Here is an 18,667-nt window from a genome sequence, read left to right as displayed (position 1 = left end):
TTAAATGGCAGATTCACTTGGATCGCATGAAGATCGTCCTTCAGCACAGATCTGCACATTCTACTGGACAACCTTGCTAGCTTCTATAAGTAGGAACCATCAGGGGATTAATTCTTTAAACTCCATAACCTGCAGCTAAACCAGTGCTGATCCAGCAATAAGATATTTTAGTAAAAGGTGTCTCTAACCTCTGAGAGAGTCTCCTAAGATGTGGCTTTCTGATCTAACAAGTGAAAGTGAGACAGAAAGAGAATGAACAAGAAAGCAGAGTCTGGTTTTGAAGAAATACCAGTTCATTGTCATTTATGTTTATACATTTATGAACCGAAGTACTCTCAAACTCACAGAAAAGGGTGAGTTGCTCCAGTTTCCTCCCACGTCCCAAAGACATGCAGGCTGGTAGGCTAATTGGCCACTGTAAATTACCCCTGTAGTGTAGGTGAGTGTAGTGGTGGAATCCTATGGGTACTTTAATAATGTGATTGTACTTGAAGTCTGGCTAATGTTGTCTGTAATGATGCAGGAATAAGAGGGCAACCTGCAAAGGGTACAATGATCATAATATTAGAAGCAGGAGCAGGAGCAGAATCTAAGGGGAGTGGATGGGAATGTGGGCAAAATAAAATAGGATTAGGGTAGGATTAGTGTAAATGGTGTGTGAGCATTGGCAATGGGTTTAGTCAGCTGAAGGGCCTGTTTTGGTGCTGTATTGACTCTATGACTCAACCAACTGCTAAAACAAATTAGCTGCTAATTAGCACATTGCTGTTTGTGGAACTTCGCTGTGTGCAAATAGACAGCCATGTTTCTGACATCACAACAGGGTTACACTTCTAAATCTGTGTGAGTTACCTCAAAAGGTGCCGTACATCATCATTCTTTCTGAGTACCAGTCAGCCCACTTCAGGAGTTGAGGTGGAGAGGGGAATTAAATGCAGCTGTACTCACTGGGTCTAAGTCACTCTGCAACTATACCTTGCATTCTGCACATGTTCATCAGGAAGTGGGCTGGTGTTTTCTGCAATAGTCCAGAGAAGCCTAAACTTATCTCCAGTGATCAAGACTTCCTCAAACTTCGCCCATTAACCTTCTTCTCCCCAGCAATTGTTTGAAGTGAGAGCAATGATTATAGGAGCAGGGTCAGGGGCTGAGGCACTAGTTTCTAGACACACTGCATGCATCTAATATCAAGTGCCTGAGACTTTACAGCACAAGATCCTTCACACAGCCACAAGTAACACATTAGTCACTGCTGCAACTCTGCAGCTGATGAGATCAACTTCAAACATCTTTCTCAGTCTCTTTGGTGCAATAGTTGGTTTGATTTCCTCTTTTTTCCTTTGATCTTCTTCCCTTCCCTTAAAGAAAGAACTTCCATTTTTACTACATGTATCACCACCGCAAGATGTCCCAATGAGGTACTTCTTCAAGCATGGCCACTGTAGCAAATTAGGAAATACAAAGAGCTGATCTGAGCACAGCAAGCTCCCACAAACAGCAGTGAGAACAAACAGTGATCTTTTTTAGTGACTGAGGGTTAAATGTTTGGTCAGGCACTGGGAAAAACCCCTCAGTCTTTAAAAAGGAAACTGTGGAATTCTTACATCCTGTCTCTTAGGGTGGAGGAGGCTTTGGTTTACTCTCCCATCCAGAAGAAGGCCCCTCCAGCTATGCAGCATCCCCCTAGTGAGGAACTGACAATATCCTCCCAGGTCAGGATGGGCAAGAACTGCAAGTGCTGGTGCTCCTATGCATTTACTGCCCTTGTCCTTCTTAGCGATGGAGGTCCCAGATTTGGGAGATGTTGTTGGGAGTAGCCCAAGCCCATGTACATTTGGAGGAGGGATATGAATGTTTGGGACAGTGGATGGACTGCCAATAAAGTGAGCTGTCTTGTCCTGAATGGAATTGAGCCTCTTGAGGATTGCATAGAGCGTTTTCCACTGCACAATGGAGGCGTTTTGTAGATAGCAGACAGAACTTGGACAGGTGAAGGATCAGCAGGTCTCACAATAGAGCAGCATCCTAATCCCACCTGCATGGCATTCAACTTTGGTGACAAGCCCTATTGTTTGGGACCTATCAAATAACTATTAGAATTCCATATTTATCACAGAAACCACATTTCCCTCAACCTTCCCGTTATTTCATCAAAAATCTCTACTGTTAGTTAAACATGATTTGCCTTTTATAAATCCATGCTGGCTTCCTCTGGTCAATCTATACTTGTGCAAATCATTGCCAATTCTGTCCTTGCTTACTCTTTTCTAAAACTTTCCCCACCACTGAGATTAAAATGTCTGGACTGCAGTTTATTCCTATACCCTTTTTTTTGAATAAGGGCTGTGACATTTGGAATTATCCTGACCTCAGCACCACCCGAGTGTACTAATATTTGGAAAGTTGCAGTCAGGGACTCTGCAATTTCTTTAACATAGGATACATCCATCTGGACTAGTCACGTGCAGACAGCCCTACCTAGTGCTTCCACTTTATTGATTTTTACCCAAATCTCAACTATAGTCCCTTGTCCCAACTTCAGAAGCATCTTTTCCTTTGAGAAGATTGACGTAAAGTACTGGTTTAGTATTCCATTCACACCCTCTGCCTCCAGGAGTAGATTCTCCTCTTGCAATCCTGTCACCTGCCCATGGACTATTGTTGGTGCTATTTGTTCTCAGTCTTTTCTAATGCTCACTCTTTGCCTCTTTTACTTCCACTCGGAACTTTCTGTATTATGCCTGGTTCTCATCTGTGTTTACAACTTGGCAACTGGTAAATGCTCTTTTTTTCCCTCCTTTATTTTACTCCCTGCGTTTTTGATCATCCATGGACCTCTGGCTTTAATTTTCCCTACCCTTCTCCTCACAAATATGAAGCTCTCCCGCAATGAAAACATCTGGACTTTAAAGGCAGTCAGTTGTTCGATTGCATTTTTACCTGCTAAGATTTGATGACAGTTTACCCAGGGCATATCTGTTCCTCATCCCAATGAAATTGGCCTCACTCCAATTTTGTCTTGGAATGGTCTATATTCTTCTCCACACCTTTCTAAATCTTATGATATTATGAATGCTGTTTCCTAGATGTTCCCCATTGATACCTGCTCGGCTTGGCTCATTTCCTAGAACCAAGTCCAGCAATTCTGCATTCCTCATTGGATAGGAATAAACTGATCAAGAAAGTTCTTATGAACATACTTCAGAAACTATTTCTTACATTATTGCTAATCCTGTCTGTACTTGAATGGTTCAAGTCCTGTGTTATAACTAGTCTATAGCTTTTGCAGACCTCTGCAATTCCCCAGCAAATTTGCTCTTCAATACCAGTCCCAGCAGTGTAATTGTACCTCTATTATTTCTCGCTGCTGAACAGATATATTACATCCTTGACATCCTCTTGCATTAGCACTGCAATATTCTCCTTTATCAAATACTGTGTCTCCTTCTCTTTTCTTCTCTAGCTTTCCAAAATATCTTGTATCTAGGAAATACATTGAACCCATACAAGCCACAAGTGCCAGGCAACAGTGATCTCCAACAAGCCATCTCCCGACCTCATACTGTAATTATTTCCTGTCCTGTTTTCCTCTTAATCAAATCCATTTTGTCTGATTCCCAGTCCATTTAACCACTTCTCCATGACATTCAACTGTATTATGATCACCAGTTCCCTGGAGGATGGTTGCCATTAAGATCAGCCTCTTGAGAAATATACAGCAAAGGACTCAACTCTAGACTTGCCCTACAAGACCCAAGTCCGGGGATTAATCACACACACACACACCCACTTGCCTGAATGTGAGTAGCCATAACAACACCCAGTGTTTGTCCCTGTTCTTCAAAACATACCATGTTTTTATGATGTTACTCGAATGGGCAGACGGAGGCTCAAAATGAAAGTTCACACCTCACTACAGATGAACTACTGCATTGAAGTGTCAGCCTAGAAGTGAGAGCACAACACACTCCTGTCAGTAAGGCTGACACCTTGGTTATCTGACAACCAGAATTGTTTAACAAGTATCTCTTTGAGCTTGATTCAAAATTATTGGAAAACCATTTTTATGCATAAAACAACTTGAATTATTAAGAGTAGACTGGAAAAGCTCTGCAAGTTCAATGAAGTAATAGCTGAGAGTCTACTTGCTGCATCTGACGCATCTTCCCTTTTGCACCATGCCCCGCCTTCAGTGTACGTTCATTTGCTGAGACCATCTGCACAATCCTGATAGAAGAATAGTAAACCAGAGTGTAATGTATCTTTAAGCAGGCATCATGCTGTTTTCTCTATGTGTGTGTGTGTTTATGTTGGGATCCTATTGAACAGAAAAATCATGTGCCTTCACATTTCAGACAAGGTAACAATTTCACAAACATTCAGGCTGCCAGCTGAAGGTTTTAACATGAAAATTGCTAGTGTGCCATCTTGTACACAAACCTCTGGGTGATTTGGCAGTGCAACAGTTGGCACTGCATTATAGCTCCAGTGACCCAGATTTGATCCTGACCTCCTGTGGAGTTTGCACGTTCTCCCTTATGACAGCACAGGTTTCCTCCAGGTGCTCCAGTTTCTTCCCAAAGAGCTGCTGGTAGGTTAATTGGCAACTGTAAATTAGCCCCTAACATAGGTAAGTGACTAAAGGGGCATCGATGGGCATGTGGGAGGGAAACAGATTGCTGGGCTACAGGGACCTGAGGAATGGGCGTGCTGGCAGCCAGCATGGATCCAATGGCCGGTGAGCCTTTCTGTGGTGTAATAAGTCAGTAAATCCTTTATCTTTTTTCAACACATGTGCTGTTGCTCAATGTAGTCTTAAAGAATCACTGTAAAATAAGAAAATTTCCACTGTCAACATGGTCCATGCTGTGTAACCAGTGCTCATTCTTCAGACAAACCCCAGCAATGTATCCTTCCATCCTTTCTCCTTTTATGTGTTTATCCAGCTTCCCTTAAACCCAAATGCTCCCCAACCTTAGACAATTTTAAGCTTATGATTACGCAAATATGAACGATTGCAACCTTGGGATCAGTTTTCAACTTGATCTGAGAGTGTAAGGTCTGTCTCTGTGTCTCACCAAATCATTTATCTGTACTTACAGCAGGTAGCTGGCTGCACCCCACTCCATCCATCCTGCTCCATAGTGAATCTCCTCCTCCACCAAAGAACCTCCCTCACCCCACCCACATTTCTCCACCCCACCCATTCCCTGTGGAAAAGCACTCTGAAAACCATCTCTTCTCCATAGACACTCACTGTCTTGTCAGAAGGCCAGCCCCTTTTCCTTAGGAATCCTCCACTCATGAACCCTTCCCACTCTAATGTTCAGAATCCATTCATTGGACTGGCATGTTGTAGTCTCAGGCCCTGAGGTCTGTAGCACAGGCAAGCCACAGGTTCAATTCTCTGTCAAGGCCACAGTAGCTGAATTCACTCCCTCTCTGTTCTCGTTGTCCACTTTGCTGCAACATTGAGAAAATAGTTATTGTGATGATGCAAAATCCCAATCCATGTTCCAGATCACCATCACTGTGGCCATGTGTTCAGACAGATAAGTAACATGAAGCTAAAAACGTGTGGATCCTGTGGATGCCCAGAGGAAGTGGGCATGAGCCAGTGAAGGGTGTCACTATATGTAATATTGGTTGTGAACAAGATATTTTGCTTTAAGGAATAAATAGAATATTTATTGTAAGGAAAAGGGATTTTAATCTACAGATGTGCAATAATCATTTTCCTACATGTAGATTGGAAGATCAAGTGGCAAATGTAGCCAAATGAGGAGTTCATAGAATGTTTTTGGGGAGTGCTTTTAAAACTCTGAAACTAACCTGAGCGTAGGCTCTACTAGACCTGGTATTGTGCAATGAAATGCAATTAATTAAATGACCTCATTGTGAAGGTACCACAAGGTTTACTTTGGGGAAATACAAATGGGTCCAAGATTAAAGTTTTAAACTTTAAATAAGGGCAATTACGCAGGCATGGAAGCAAAGTTGGCTAAATTGAATTAGCAAATTAAAGGATTGGTTAGGCAAGATACTGTGACGGACAGTTAAGGTGGTCTTTTGATAGACAGAATAGGTACATTCCAAAGGGAAAGAAAAAATCCAAAGGGAGAACAGACCTTTGATAATTAACTAAAAAAAGTTAAAGATAGTATCAAACTTTTAAGAAAAGTATATAATTTACATAAAGATAGATGTCAGGTGAGAATACTGGACAGAAAATAAAAGTCATCGGTGGCTAAAAATTAATAAAGAGGAAAAAATGTACAAGATAAAGTTGGGGGAGGGAGTGGAGAGGGGGAGGGGGAGAGGGAGAGGGGGAGGGAGAGGGGGGGAGGGAGAGGGAGAGGGGGAGGGGGAGAGGGAGAGGGGAGGGGGGAGAGGGGGAGGGGGAGAGGGGGAGGGGGAGAGGGAGAGGGGGAGAGGGAGAGGGGGAGGGGGGAGAGGGAGGGGGAGGGGGGGAGGGAGGGGGAGGGGGGAGGGGGAGGGGGGGAGGGGGGGAGGGGGAGGGGGGGAGGGGGGGAGGGGGAGGGGGGGAGGGGGAGGGAGGGGGAGGGGGGGAGGGGGAGGGAGGGGGGGGAGGGGGAGGGAGGGGGAGGGAGGGGGAGGGGGAGGGGGGGAGGGGGAGGGGGGGGGAGGGGGATGGGGGAGGGGGGGGGAGGGGGGGGAGGGGAGGGGGGGGAGGGGGAGGGGGGGAGGGGGAGGGGGGGGAGGGAGGGGGAGGGAGGGGGAGGGGGGGGAGGGAGGGGGAGGGGGGGGAGGGGGGGGGAGGGGGGGGAGGGGGGGAGGGAGGGGGAGGGGGAGGGAGGGGGAGGGGGAGGGGGGGAGGGGGAGGGGGGGGGGAGGGGGAGGGGGAGGGGGGGGGAGGGGGGGGGGAGGGGGGGGGGGGGGAGGGGGAGGGGGGAGGGGGAGGGGGGGAGGGGGAGGGGGGGGAGGGAGGGGGAGGGGGGGGAGGGAGGGGAGGGGGGGGAGGGGGGGGGAGGGGGGGGAGGGGGGAGGGAGGGGGAGGGGGGGAGGGGGAGGGGGAGGGGGGGAGGGGGGGAGGGAGGGGGAGGGGGGGAGGGGGGGAGGGGGAGGGGGAGGGGGGGAGGGGGAGGGGGAGGGGGAGGGGGAGGGGGAGGGGGAGGGGGAGAGGGGGGGAGGGGGAGAGGGGGGGAGGGGGGGGAGGGGGGGAGGGAGGGGGAGGGGGGGAGGGGGAGGGGGGGAGGGGGAGGGGGGGAGGGGGAGGGGGAGGGGGGGAGGGGGGGAGGGGGGGAGGGGGAGGGGGAGGGGGGGAGGGGGGGAGGGGGGAGGGGGAGGGAGGGGAGGGGGGGAGGGGGAGGGAGGGGAGGGGGGGAGGGGGAGGGGAGGGAGGGGAGGGGGGGAGGGGGGAGGGGGAGGGGGGAGGGGGGAGGGGGGAGGGGGAGGGGAGGGGGGAGGGGGAGGGGAGGGAGGGGGGGGAGGGGGAGGGGGAGGGAGGGGAGGGGGAGGGGGAGGAGGGGGGGAGGGGAGGGGGAGGGGGAGGAGGGGGGGAGGGAGGGGAGGGGAGGAGGGGGGGGGAGGGAGGGGGAGGAGGGGGGGGGAGGGAGGGGAAGGGGAGGGGGGGGGGGGAGGGAGGGAGGGGGAGGAGGGGGGAGGAGGGGGGAGGAGGGAGGAGGGGGGAGGGGAGAGCGCCGGGACTGAGCCGCGGACACCGCTCGGCTCGAGTTCACCGCTCCCGGGCCGGCGAGGGGGCGGAAGCGCTGAGGCCGCCCGACCCCGGGCTCAGGAAGCGGCAGCCGGACCTGTCAGTTTGAGAAGCGAGTCCTCACACCAAGTGTGTGAAAGAAAACAAACTAACACGCACTGCTCCATCGACCACAAGCTTCCTCTCGCTTCGTTTCATCAGAACCGTCACGTGTGGAGCTTCAGACTCTCCGGAGACACATTCGGTCGGAAGGTGCCGGGGGCAGACGCCGGAGGCCCGGCAGCGGCCGGTGGTCGGGGGTCCCGCCTCGGTGAGTTGTGGCTCCACGTGTGCCGGGCTGCTGATGGAGAGCGGGTGAGGTCCTGCGCCTCCTGCTGTAAAGTTCACATTAAACTCACCGCAAGAGCAGTGTTGAGGAAGGAGCCCAGAGCAGGTCCCAAACTAAAGCCCATCCCCAGCATGTTGTGCGGAGACCCCTGTCCCGAGCAGCAGCTGCTGCACATCTGGAGGGACACCTGCTGAAATGTGATGGTTCATGTCAGTGTCGTGCTGAGCAAGCCTGGAGCCTCAGTTACTTTTAAAGGCGGTGGGGGTTGTATACCTCTGCTAAAGCACAACCTACTCCCTTTCTCCACCACCCCCCCCCCCGACAAAAGGCAAATTTGCAGGGATTGCCAGCCTGGGAGTGATGGGCCGAGAGGCCTTCTCCTTTGCTGCACTCGTTCTATGGTCCTGAGCCCAGTGGGGGATTGTCCTCATCTTGTCTTGAGGTGCATCCTGAGCCCAGCGGGGATTGTCTTCACCTTGAGGGATTGTCTTCACCTCTGGCTTTAAGGTTAATTAATCTTAATTGGAATCGAGCCACAGGTACATCACTGGTCAAAGTATATAATCCCCTTCCCCATTCATTCCCCTGGGTGGGTTGGACCCTGGTTAATGCTCGGTTGATGAACCATTTCTCGGACATGTCACTGAAGCAGGGGTTGGGGCACAGCTGGTGTCAGTATGGATGAACGCACTCACCCACAGTTGTAGCGATTGTGCTGTCTGCCGGGCAATTTAGATGATCTCTGCTCTAGTGGTAGCTCAGTTTTTTTTGGGTGATGTGGGCCAGCAGGTCCTGTGGTGAAGGTGCTCCTAGTGTGTGAAAAGGGTGTTCCAGGAGTTAGATCCAGAAGGACTGGAGATGTACTTCCAAGTTAGGGTGGTGTGCAACTTCAAGGGGAACCAGCTGGTGGTGATGTTCCCATGCACCTGCTGCCCTTGTCATTCTTGGTGGTACCAGTTTGGGAAGGGCTGTTGGTGTAACTTGATTGAATAACTGCAGTGCATTTTGTAGATTTTCAATCTGCAGCTATGGTGCTCTAGTATTAGAGAGAATGAATGTTTTGGGTGGGGGATGAGTGACAAACAAGTGGGCTGCTTGGGTAGCACAATGGCACAGCAGGTAATGCTATTGTCCAGGTTCATGCATGGCTTCTGGTCGTGAACAGTGTGGAACTTGCACATTCTCCTGTGATCATGCAGGTATCCCTTTGGTCCTCTGGTTTCCTCCCATGTCCCAAAGGTATGCTGCTTGGTAAGTTAATGGTTACTGTAAATTGTCCCTAGTGTTGAAGAATCAGGATAGAGTTGTTGGACCTGAGAGAAACTGGATCACAAGGAAATAAGTGGGGGAATGGGACTGATGAAAACTCTTTGTGAGTCGGCACAGACTCAATGGACGGAATGGCCTCCTCATGTGGTGAGGACATTTAGGATTCATCTCTATTGAAAATTGATAAAAGACCGGTAGATGCTGGAAATCTGTATTAAGAACAAAGTGCTCAAAATACTTAGCATGTCAGGCAGCACCTGTGGAGGGAGAACCAGTGTTAACATTTCAGGTCAATGATCCTTCATCAGAACTTCGTTCACGACTAGATGCAGCTGGACTGCAGAGCCTTATTCTTATTGTTGGTTGTGGTATTGCTTAGCTCTGTCCGTTGCATGCTGATTTTGTTTTTTTAGCATCCCTTCAATCCTGTGATGCATTTAAAGTTGTGTTATTTGTAAAAGCGCTATATAGATGTAAATAGTTTTCATTGTTTAATACATTTGGGGAATTACAATTTCTGTTCCTCAATGGAGTATCCATTGTCTGCATAATTTAGGATGCATGGACTTAAACATAGGTTGTAGGCTGACTTTCTGTTCGAGTACTGAAGCAGTCCTGCACAGCCAGACATTAAATTGAGGCTCTGTCTGCTCTTAAGAGGATGTAAAGATCCCTGGGCAACATTTCAAATATGTGGGAGTTATTCCCAGTGTTTCTAGTCTGTATTTATCCCTCATGTGATATCACTATATAAAAAAACTGGTCATTATTACTTTGTCATGTGTGGGATCATTCCATGCATAGATTCTCTGCCATGTTTCTACATTACAACAATGGTCACACTGCAAAAATCTTCTTGTCTATAAAGGACTTTGAGATGGACTGAAGCTGTGAGGGAGCTTTGTGAATTCAAGATTTTCTTTCAAACCAATGGGCCAGATAAGCCACCTTTCTCATAATTCCAGGATACTGGAGGGGCTTGAGTTGCCTCCCAACTGTGTTTGAATGTCCAAGTCAAGAATCATTAACAAAGCTAAAAAGCCAAAATTTACTGCAGAAATGAACAATAGATCACAGCTCCACAACACATTTACAAAGAAGGCAGCAGTATGTGAAGTCTGTCATTTTTTGTGGTTAAGCACCAATAAGTCAGGTTAGCTCTACATGTCTCAAGCGGGCAGCTAATGGCACCTTGGTCACGATAACTACTGTAAATCCTAGTGACAGGAAATAGGGCAGGAAAGGTTCAGAGAAAGGAAGAATAAATTATGCTGTTCATTTGTTTTAACGGATTAGTTACAGAGCGATAACAGTGCAGCTTCTGTATAACACCGAAGCCAGCTTCAAGACCTACCTTGAATCTTCTAACTCCACTGAAACAAAAGGCTCATCCAGAGTCCTGCCCTTCTGACTATGAAACTCCTATGACGAGGACGCTCTCTCTGATTGCCCTTCTGACAATGCAGCACTCCCTCATTACTGCCTCCCTGACAATGCAGCATTCTCTCATGACTGTCCCTTTTAAGGTGCAGTAGTTGCTCAGGACTGCCCCTCTGATGCTAACACACAACCTCAATATTGTTTTTCTGACAATGTGCCACAAACTTAATTCTGCTTCTCCAGATGTGCAGTACTCCCTCGATACTGCCCCTTTGACAATGCAGGACCCCTCACTTTTGCCTTTCTGACAATGCAGCACTCTTATTACTGCTGCTGTGACAGGGACTATGCTCCCTCAGCACTGCCTCTGTGATTGGAACACTTCCTCAGTACTGTTCCTCAGTTAGAACTGCTGTTTGCTTCTCTGATGGTGCTGCATTTTGTTCATTCTGCTCCTCCAACTGTGCAGTACTCCTGGGTTTTTGAAAATTGAGACTTCAGTAAATGAAAATCAAAAAAAACTGCAGATACTGGAAATCTGAAGTAAAAACATTAAACGCTGGAAACACTCAGCAGATCAGGCAGCATCTGTAGAAAGAGAAACAGAGTTAACATTTCAAGTCAAGCCCATTTGTCAGAGAAGTTCTAGTGAAGAACCTTTGACCTGAAGCATTAACTCTGTTTCACTTTCTATAGATACTGCCCAACCTGCTGAGTGTTTGTAGCATATTCTGTTTTTGTATCAAGAGCTCAGACCTGGTACAAAACTCATGGTCTCCCAGGTAGCAGTGACTCCTGCCTTCCTTTATGCTTCTGAGACCTGTACTGCCTACAGCAGGCGTCACAAGGCCTTGAAAGATTCTAACAATACTGTCTCCACCAAATCCTTAAAATTCACTGAAAGGATGAATGAGCCAATGTCAGTGTCCTCCCTCCATCATCCCCACCATCAGGGCCCTAGTTACACTCAGTCGATTACCTTGGTCATCTGCTCAATGCCAGACTCTTGAAACAGGTGCTCTATTCTAGCTGTGTTGTTGGAGGAGATGGTCAGGTTGACAGAGAGAAAGATTCAAGGATATGCTCAATGTGGAAAAAATGCAACATCTCCACTTACTCCTGGGAACCTCTGCCAATGACCACTCAAAGTGGCGAAAGGGCCAAGCACAGGGGAGCACACAAAGGCTGTGAGGTGCTGCGGAGTGCACCACCTCACTGACTACCCACCTGCCCACCCCAACAACCGCCTCTTGACCATCTCTGGAAGAGCCGACAGTTCCCACATTTGCCTCATTAGCTATCTCAGACCCCACAAACCCAGGGTGGAAACAAGTCGTCCTTGATCCCCAGGAACTGCTGAAGAAGAAGGTAGCTCATTAAGTGCTGTTCATCAGACAGTATGTTTGAGGGTGCTGTGCTCCTTCAGTCCTGCCTCTCCACCAGTCTGCACTCCCTCAGTTCTCCCCTTCCAAAGTGCAGCACTTCCTCTATACTGCTTCTCTGACACTGTGGTACCCCCACAGCTCAGCCGCTCCCATATTGAAGCACTTCCTCGGTACTGCCCACCCACTATCAGTGTGTGTGCCTTCAGTGGCTGTCCCTTTTACACTGTAGTGCTTCCTCAGTACTGCTCCTCTAACAGTGCAGTAGTATCTCAGGATAGTCCCTCCGACAACGCAGCACTCCCTCTTTACTGCCTTGCCAACAGAGCAGCATTGCCTCACTACTGTCTCTCCCTTGGTGTGGCACTATCTCAATACTGCTCCTTCAACAATGCATTGCTCGCTCAGTACTGGCCCTCGAACAATACAGTCCTCCCTCAGGAATGCCTCTCTGAGAGTTCAATGCTTCCACAGTGCAGCACTCCCTCAACATTACTCTTCTGACATTGCAGCACATTCTCAATACTCAAGAAGAGTGTGTCATCTTCTTGGTACTGCCCCTCTGACAATGCTGCACTCCCAGTACTACCTTCCAACATTGCAACAATCCCTCACTACTGCTCTTCTGACGGTGTGTTGCTCCCTCAGTAGCGCCTCTCCAACAGTGCAGTACTCCCTCATTACTGCCCTTTCAGCACTTTTGTGCATTCTGTAACCTTGCACAGATAACCATCAATAAACATTGATCTTGAACCCGAAAGGAGATAAGAATTGTGTGGAAACGATAATGTTTGGTTGATGGTTCTGTGTAAAGTTGAGATTAATTTCCCCTATATAAACTGAATGTGCATAAAGGAAATGGGGACATTTGAAGTGCAGAGGGTGAATACCAGCCAAGATCATATTCCAGAAGCTAGACTGAGTGTCCTTAGGCTAGCACTCCCGTGCTGCACTGAGAGAGTGCCACACAGCCAGTGGTGCTGTCTTCTAGATGGGACAATACACCAATGCCCCGTATGCTCTCTCAGTCAGACACAGAAGATCCCACTGCACTATTTTTGAAGAAGGTCAGGGGTGTTCTCCCCAGAGGCTCGGTTAATATTCAGTCATTGACCAGCATCATAGCAGCACAATTACCTGGTCACTGTGGCGTAATGCAGACTGTGTGCATCCTGCCCACTCTTGCCCACTCTGTCTGGAGCATGAGGTGAATTTCACCCCAACTGTTCTCCCTCACAGACTACCGGCAGGAGGCCACATTGGCAGGAAGCCGTGTTGTTCCCACTGGACGAGGAGCTGAGAGCAGGGTCGGTGGTGTAGGCTGATCCAAACAGTACGGTTTGGTGCTGATGAACTGCTGCACCCTGGAGACTGAATCCTAGTACACTTGCATGTCCCAAACCTTCTGTCCTCAGGTCTGTGTCTGCTGCTCCTCTTGTAAAATCCCACTCCAGCACCATCCAAGCCCACCCCCTCCAACCCCCTGTCAGCCATGCTGCTCCAACGCTATGTATTTAGGTAATAGCGATTGGTCGCTGAGACAACCATGGCTTTGATGTCCCTGATGGGGGAGGGTGAATAATTAGCCAGCGTTCCTGCTACCGATCCGCTCCCTAGTGACTTCAGAGAGAAATTGATGGTTTAGGAGCTGAATGGGACTCAGCTGAGATAGCCCCAATGGTGCAGGAACTCCTGGCCTTCCCTGATTTCACATGCAGTGGGGCTCACATTCCTCAAGGCCCCATGCAGGTGTGAATGTGTTAGCTATAGCTTTAATTATTCCACTGCCCTCCTGGCTGCCCCTTGCCCGGATTGAACTTGAGCTCATCCAAAACTCTGCTGCCTGTATCTAACTCATGCCAGGAGCAGTTCACCCATATCACTGTGCCTGGTGACCTGCTTTGGTTCTGCTTACATCCTTCCCTATCTCTGTAATCTCCTCCAGCCCATAAGATCTCTACACCTCCGATTCTTGGCTCTTGCACACCCCTTGATTTCTGTCATTTCATCCAATGAAGCCCCAAGCTCTGGAATTCCCTCCTTAAATCTCCCTCCCCCTCCACCTTCGTCTCATCCTTTAAGGAGCCCTTTCAAACCTACTTCATCGGCCAAACTTTCAGATACCCATTGCAACATCCAGTGATGTTAAATATTTACCTGTTGGCACTCTCGTGAAATATCTTGGAGTGTTTGGCTATATTAAATTCAAGCTGTTATTGTTGGTGATGGAAAATACCATATATTCATGCAGTACTGGTATATGCCATTGCATGTCACTGCTATACACATAAAGAAGATGGGACTTTGTTATATTAAAAGCTGGGGCCCTATTTGTATCTGCAGTAAGATCTTGTGTCCCTCTGTGCTGTGCAGATCCTACATGTTTGCTCGTGCTACACTAAACATCATCATTTAAAACTGATCTTGGTGTTTGTGGGATCATGCTATGTGAAGGTTGTTTGCTAGATTTGCCTTGTAAATCCGAGACATCACCCTTCAGTGTAGCTACGTGCAAAGTATCTTGGAGAGTTTCGTAGTAGGTGTGAAATGAATGCATCCACATTATTGCTGTTTCTCTCAGAGGATTAGTCAAGGTCTCTTAGCACCACTGATGCATCCATTATGTTGACAGAAATGATGCCTTCCAGCTGAAGTGCTGAACTGTGGCTCTGTCTGCCTTTTCCAGTGGGATTTTGAAGAGGAAACAGGGAATTTCACCCAGTCTTTTGAAAAAAATTCTTTCCATAGACCACACCAATCGTTTGGTGGCACAAGTGGGTGTTGAAGTAGTCTTCAAATGTAAGTTGCTGGACCAAATGGCCTACATCCTTGAATTTCTGAAGTAGTGGATGTAGAGATCGTGGATGTATTAGAAGTGATCTTTTTAAAATTCCCCAGATCCTGAAAGTCACAATAGATTGGAAGGTAGGAAATGTAACCTATTGCTTCAAGAAAGGAGGGAGAGAGAAATTATGGAATCAAAGAATCATCATAGAAATTAGCAGCACAGAATGAGGCGACTCAGCCAGTCGTCTCCATGCCAGCTATAAATGGTGCTTATTAGGTTCCTCCCACTTCCCCGGCTCTTGCTCGGTGGTCCTGCAGGTTATGGCTCAGCCAGGTGCATTTTAAATGTGACAAGGTTTTCAGCTTACACCATCCTTTCAGGCAGCAAGTTCCAAACACCAACACCCAACCATTCTCTGGGTGAAATAGATTTCCCTCAACTCCTGTCCAATCCTTCTGGCAAATGAACACATCAGTTGAAACTCTCTGTTAAGTTTTGTTTAGGTCCTTCATAATTTTGTACACCTCAATGAAATCTGCCCTCATTTAGCATTTGTTACATCCTCCAGTCTAGGTAGTTTCCCTCGTAACTATAATTCTTCATAACTAAAATCCTCTGCACCTTCACCTACTCCATCTACATGTAGTGTGGTGACCAGAACTGTACACAATCCAGCAGCTGTGGTTTAACTATTTTATTGCAGCCCTAGAACTACCTTTATTGGTCTTGTATTTGATGCCCAGGCCAATAAAAGCAAGTATTCAAAATGCCTTCTGGACCACCTTATCTAGTTCTCCTGCTGCCTTCAGGGTTCTGTGGATTTTCCCTCCAGGATCCTGTTTCTCTACACTTCACGGTATCCTGTCATTTATTTGTCTTCCCCAGAGGCACTACCACAAGCATCTCCAGACTGGATTACATTTGCCACTTTTATATCCTCTTCTTCTTGTCCATTCTTATCTTCCTACAACTTAAAACCTTCTTTCCCACCGTCAACCACTTCACCAGTTTTGGTGTCATTGGCAAACTTCCTAATACATGGCCTCTATATTTATCCAAGTTGTTAATGTACAGCACAAAGCAAGAGGCCAGGTACTGAGCCTGCGGAACCCACTGCACACAGCTCTGCAGATATTCAAAGTTCTGTTGACCATTACTCTTTGCTTTCTCTCACTGAGACAATTTTATTCCAACTTCTCATTTTCTCTTGTTTAAGCCTTTACATTCTGTGCAGACTACATCAAATATCCTGCCATCCTTGACCCTTCCCTTAACAAATCTATGCTGACTGCCCTTGATCAAGCTATGTTTCTCTAAATGATAATTTACACTGTTCTCTCAGAATCTTTTCCAATATTTTGCTCACCACAGATATTAGGCTGACAGTTCTGTAATCACATGGACCTTACCTTTCTCCTTGGCTATATTCAGTCCTCAGGCATCACATCTGCAGCCAGTTTGTTGACCTTTCTAGTGTATCATTCCTCCTCACAGTTATAGCCATATTGGTTAAGAATTCCTTTCTTAACCAATATGGCTATAGCCCCTCTTTTTATTACTCTCCCACCCCCACACCCCACCTTTCTCACCCATTTCAGCAGCCATTCCTGTCAGTCTTGAAGCCATGTTTCAGTAATTTCCATGATTGCCATTGCCCGAAACGTCAACAATTTCTTTCCTCCCACCGATGCTGCTCGACCTGCTGAGTTCTTCCAGCAGATTGTGTGTTGCTCCTATTCAGATGTAACTTACCCCAGAAATCTAAACCCTCCTGCATCTCCTTTTCGGCTACAGATTCATTTGCTGCTTCTGTGCTCACTGGTGCATAGTAGTAAAGCCAGAGGTTGCTACCTTTGATGTACAGCCTTTTAAATCACATCCCTACTCCCAGTAATCTTCATACAGCAAATCCTTTTGTCCTACCTACACCATTGGTATTGAAATAGATTGGGTAAGAATACTGGAAATCATTATTGATGATCTGGTAACAGGATGCTTGAAAATCTTCAGACAACTGGGCAGTGTGAACGTGGTTTTTATGTAATGTGCACAGGTAATTCCGGCAGTTATTGTTTATTCCTAGTTGGCCCTGATCTGAGGAGGCTGTTTAAGGGACAACCTTGTCCATAGGTCTGGAGTCACATACAGGCCAGACTGGGTTAGAGTGGCAGATTTCCTTTCCTGAAGGATATTAGTGAATGAGATAGGGTCTGCACAATAAGTCATTGGTATTTTACAATTCCAGACTTATTTTAATCACCTGAATTTAAATTCCCTAGCTGTCATGGTGGGATTTGAATTCTTGTCTCTGGATCATTGGCCTAGAACTCTGGTTGTTAGTCCAGTAACTTAAAGGCTCTGCCACTGTACCTTTTGTGAAAGAAAAGTAATATATGATGAATTTGATAGGGTTTTAAGGATGTTACTAGCAGAGTTGATGAGGGACAAGAGGATGTAGTGCATCTTGATCTTCAGCATGCGTTTGGTAAGGTTCTTTGGAAAAGGTTATTGCGTAAAATAAGGACTCATGGCTTGGAGTCAATATGTGAGCAAGGATAAAGAATTGATTGGAGGATGGAAAATGGGGAGAGGAATAACCAGACAATTTTTCAGGCCAGCAGCTGTTACTTGCAGGATGCCACAGGGAACAATATTGCGTCCTCAGCTATTCACAATCTACGTTAATGGGTTAGATGAAAAGACGTGTGTAATTTGGGTGGCACATTGGTGTAGCTAGTAGAGCTGGTGCCTCACATCTCCAGTGAACTAGGTTCGATCCTGACCTCCAGTGCTGTCTGTGTGGGTGTGCATGTTCTCCTTTTGACTGTGTGGGTTTACTTGGGTGCTTCGGTTTCCACCCGGATCACAGAGATGGCCACATTCGTAAGTTAATTGTGCACTGTAAATTGTTTCTAGTGTGTAGATGAGTGGTCAAGTCATGCGGGAGTTGATGGGAATATGGGGAGAACAAGGTAGGATTAGTGAAAAATGGTTGCTTGCTGGTTGGTGTGGACTTGGTGGGCCAATGGTTTCCCTGCTGTGTGACTCTATAACTCTAAATTTCCTAATGATACAAAGTTTGATTGGAAAATTAATTGTGAAGAAGCCATAATGAGCCTGTAAAGGGATACACACTCACTGAGCAAGTGGGCGTGAAGAAGGCAGATGGAATTCAGGGCCAGATCATCCCAACATCTACCCATGAATCACCCCAATGATCTGTCCGCAATGTGTGCTACTTGGCAAAGATGTTCCCAACTGAAGTTGCAGACTGACCCAATGTTGAATTCCAATACACATTGATTGTATTGAGGTGCATGGGAGGTCAATGACTAGCCTTTGCACAAGTTTATCACACCTACTCCAATCTGAGGTTCCCAGCTGCTTTAAGAAGATCACTATAATCCTGGTGCCAAAGAAAAACAAGGAAACGTGCCTTAATGACTATCGCCCGATGGCACACATCAACTCCAGCCTCCCAGTCCACCTTGGCCCACTGCAATTCGTCTACCGCTGAAACAGGTCCACATCAGACGCCATCTCCCTGGGCCTACACTCACCTCTGGAACATCTGGATAACAAAGACACCTATGTCGGACTACCATTTATTGACTCTAGCTCTGCCTTCAATACCTTTACTCCAAGCAAACTCGTCTCTAAACTCCCTAGACCTGAGATTCATCACCTTCCTTTGCAACTGGCTCCTTGACTTCCTGACCAACAGACTGCAATCAGTAAAGATAGGCAGTAACACCTCCACCATGATTATCCTCAACACTGGTGCCCCGTAAGGCTGTGTCCTCAGCCCCCTACTTTACTCCCTATAAACTCATGATTGTGTGGCC

At 47.4% G+C, this 18,667-nt stretch overlaps 1 protein-coding gene across 1 annotated transcript in view; it reads left to right on the top strand.

Moving 5' to 3' along the window:
- Positions 1–7,835: 7,835 nt before the first annotated feature.
- The window catches only part of arhgef18b (rho/rac guanine nucleotide exchange factor (GEF) 18b), a 175,249-nt gene continuing 164,417 nt past the window's right edge, over positions 7,836–18,667 (top strand). The window contains 1 exon segment of the mRNA XM_052038289.1: positions 7,836–7,985. The gene's annotated coding sequence lies outside the window, so the exon portion shown is untranslated.

This window comes from Pristis pectinata, chromosome 24, assembly GCF_009764475.1.
Source record: "Pristis pectinata isolate sPriPec2 chromosome 24, sPriPec2.1.pri, whole genome shotgun sequence".
NCBI classification, from domain to species: Eukaryota; Metazoa; Chordata; class Chondrichthyes; order Rhinopristiformes; family Pristidae; genus Pristis; species Pristis pectinata.
The sequence above is the reverse complement of the archived record's forward strand: the minus strand, read 5'-3'. Positions and strand labels throughout refer to the sequence as shown.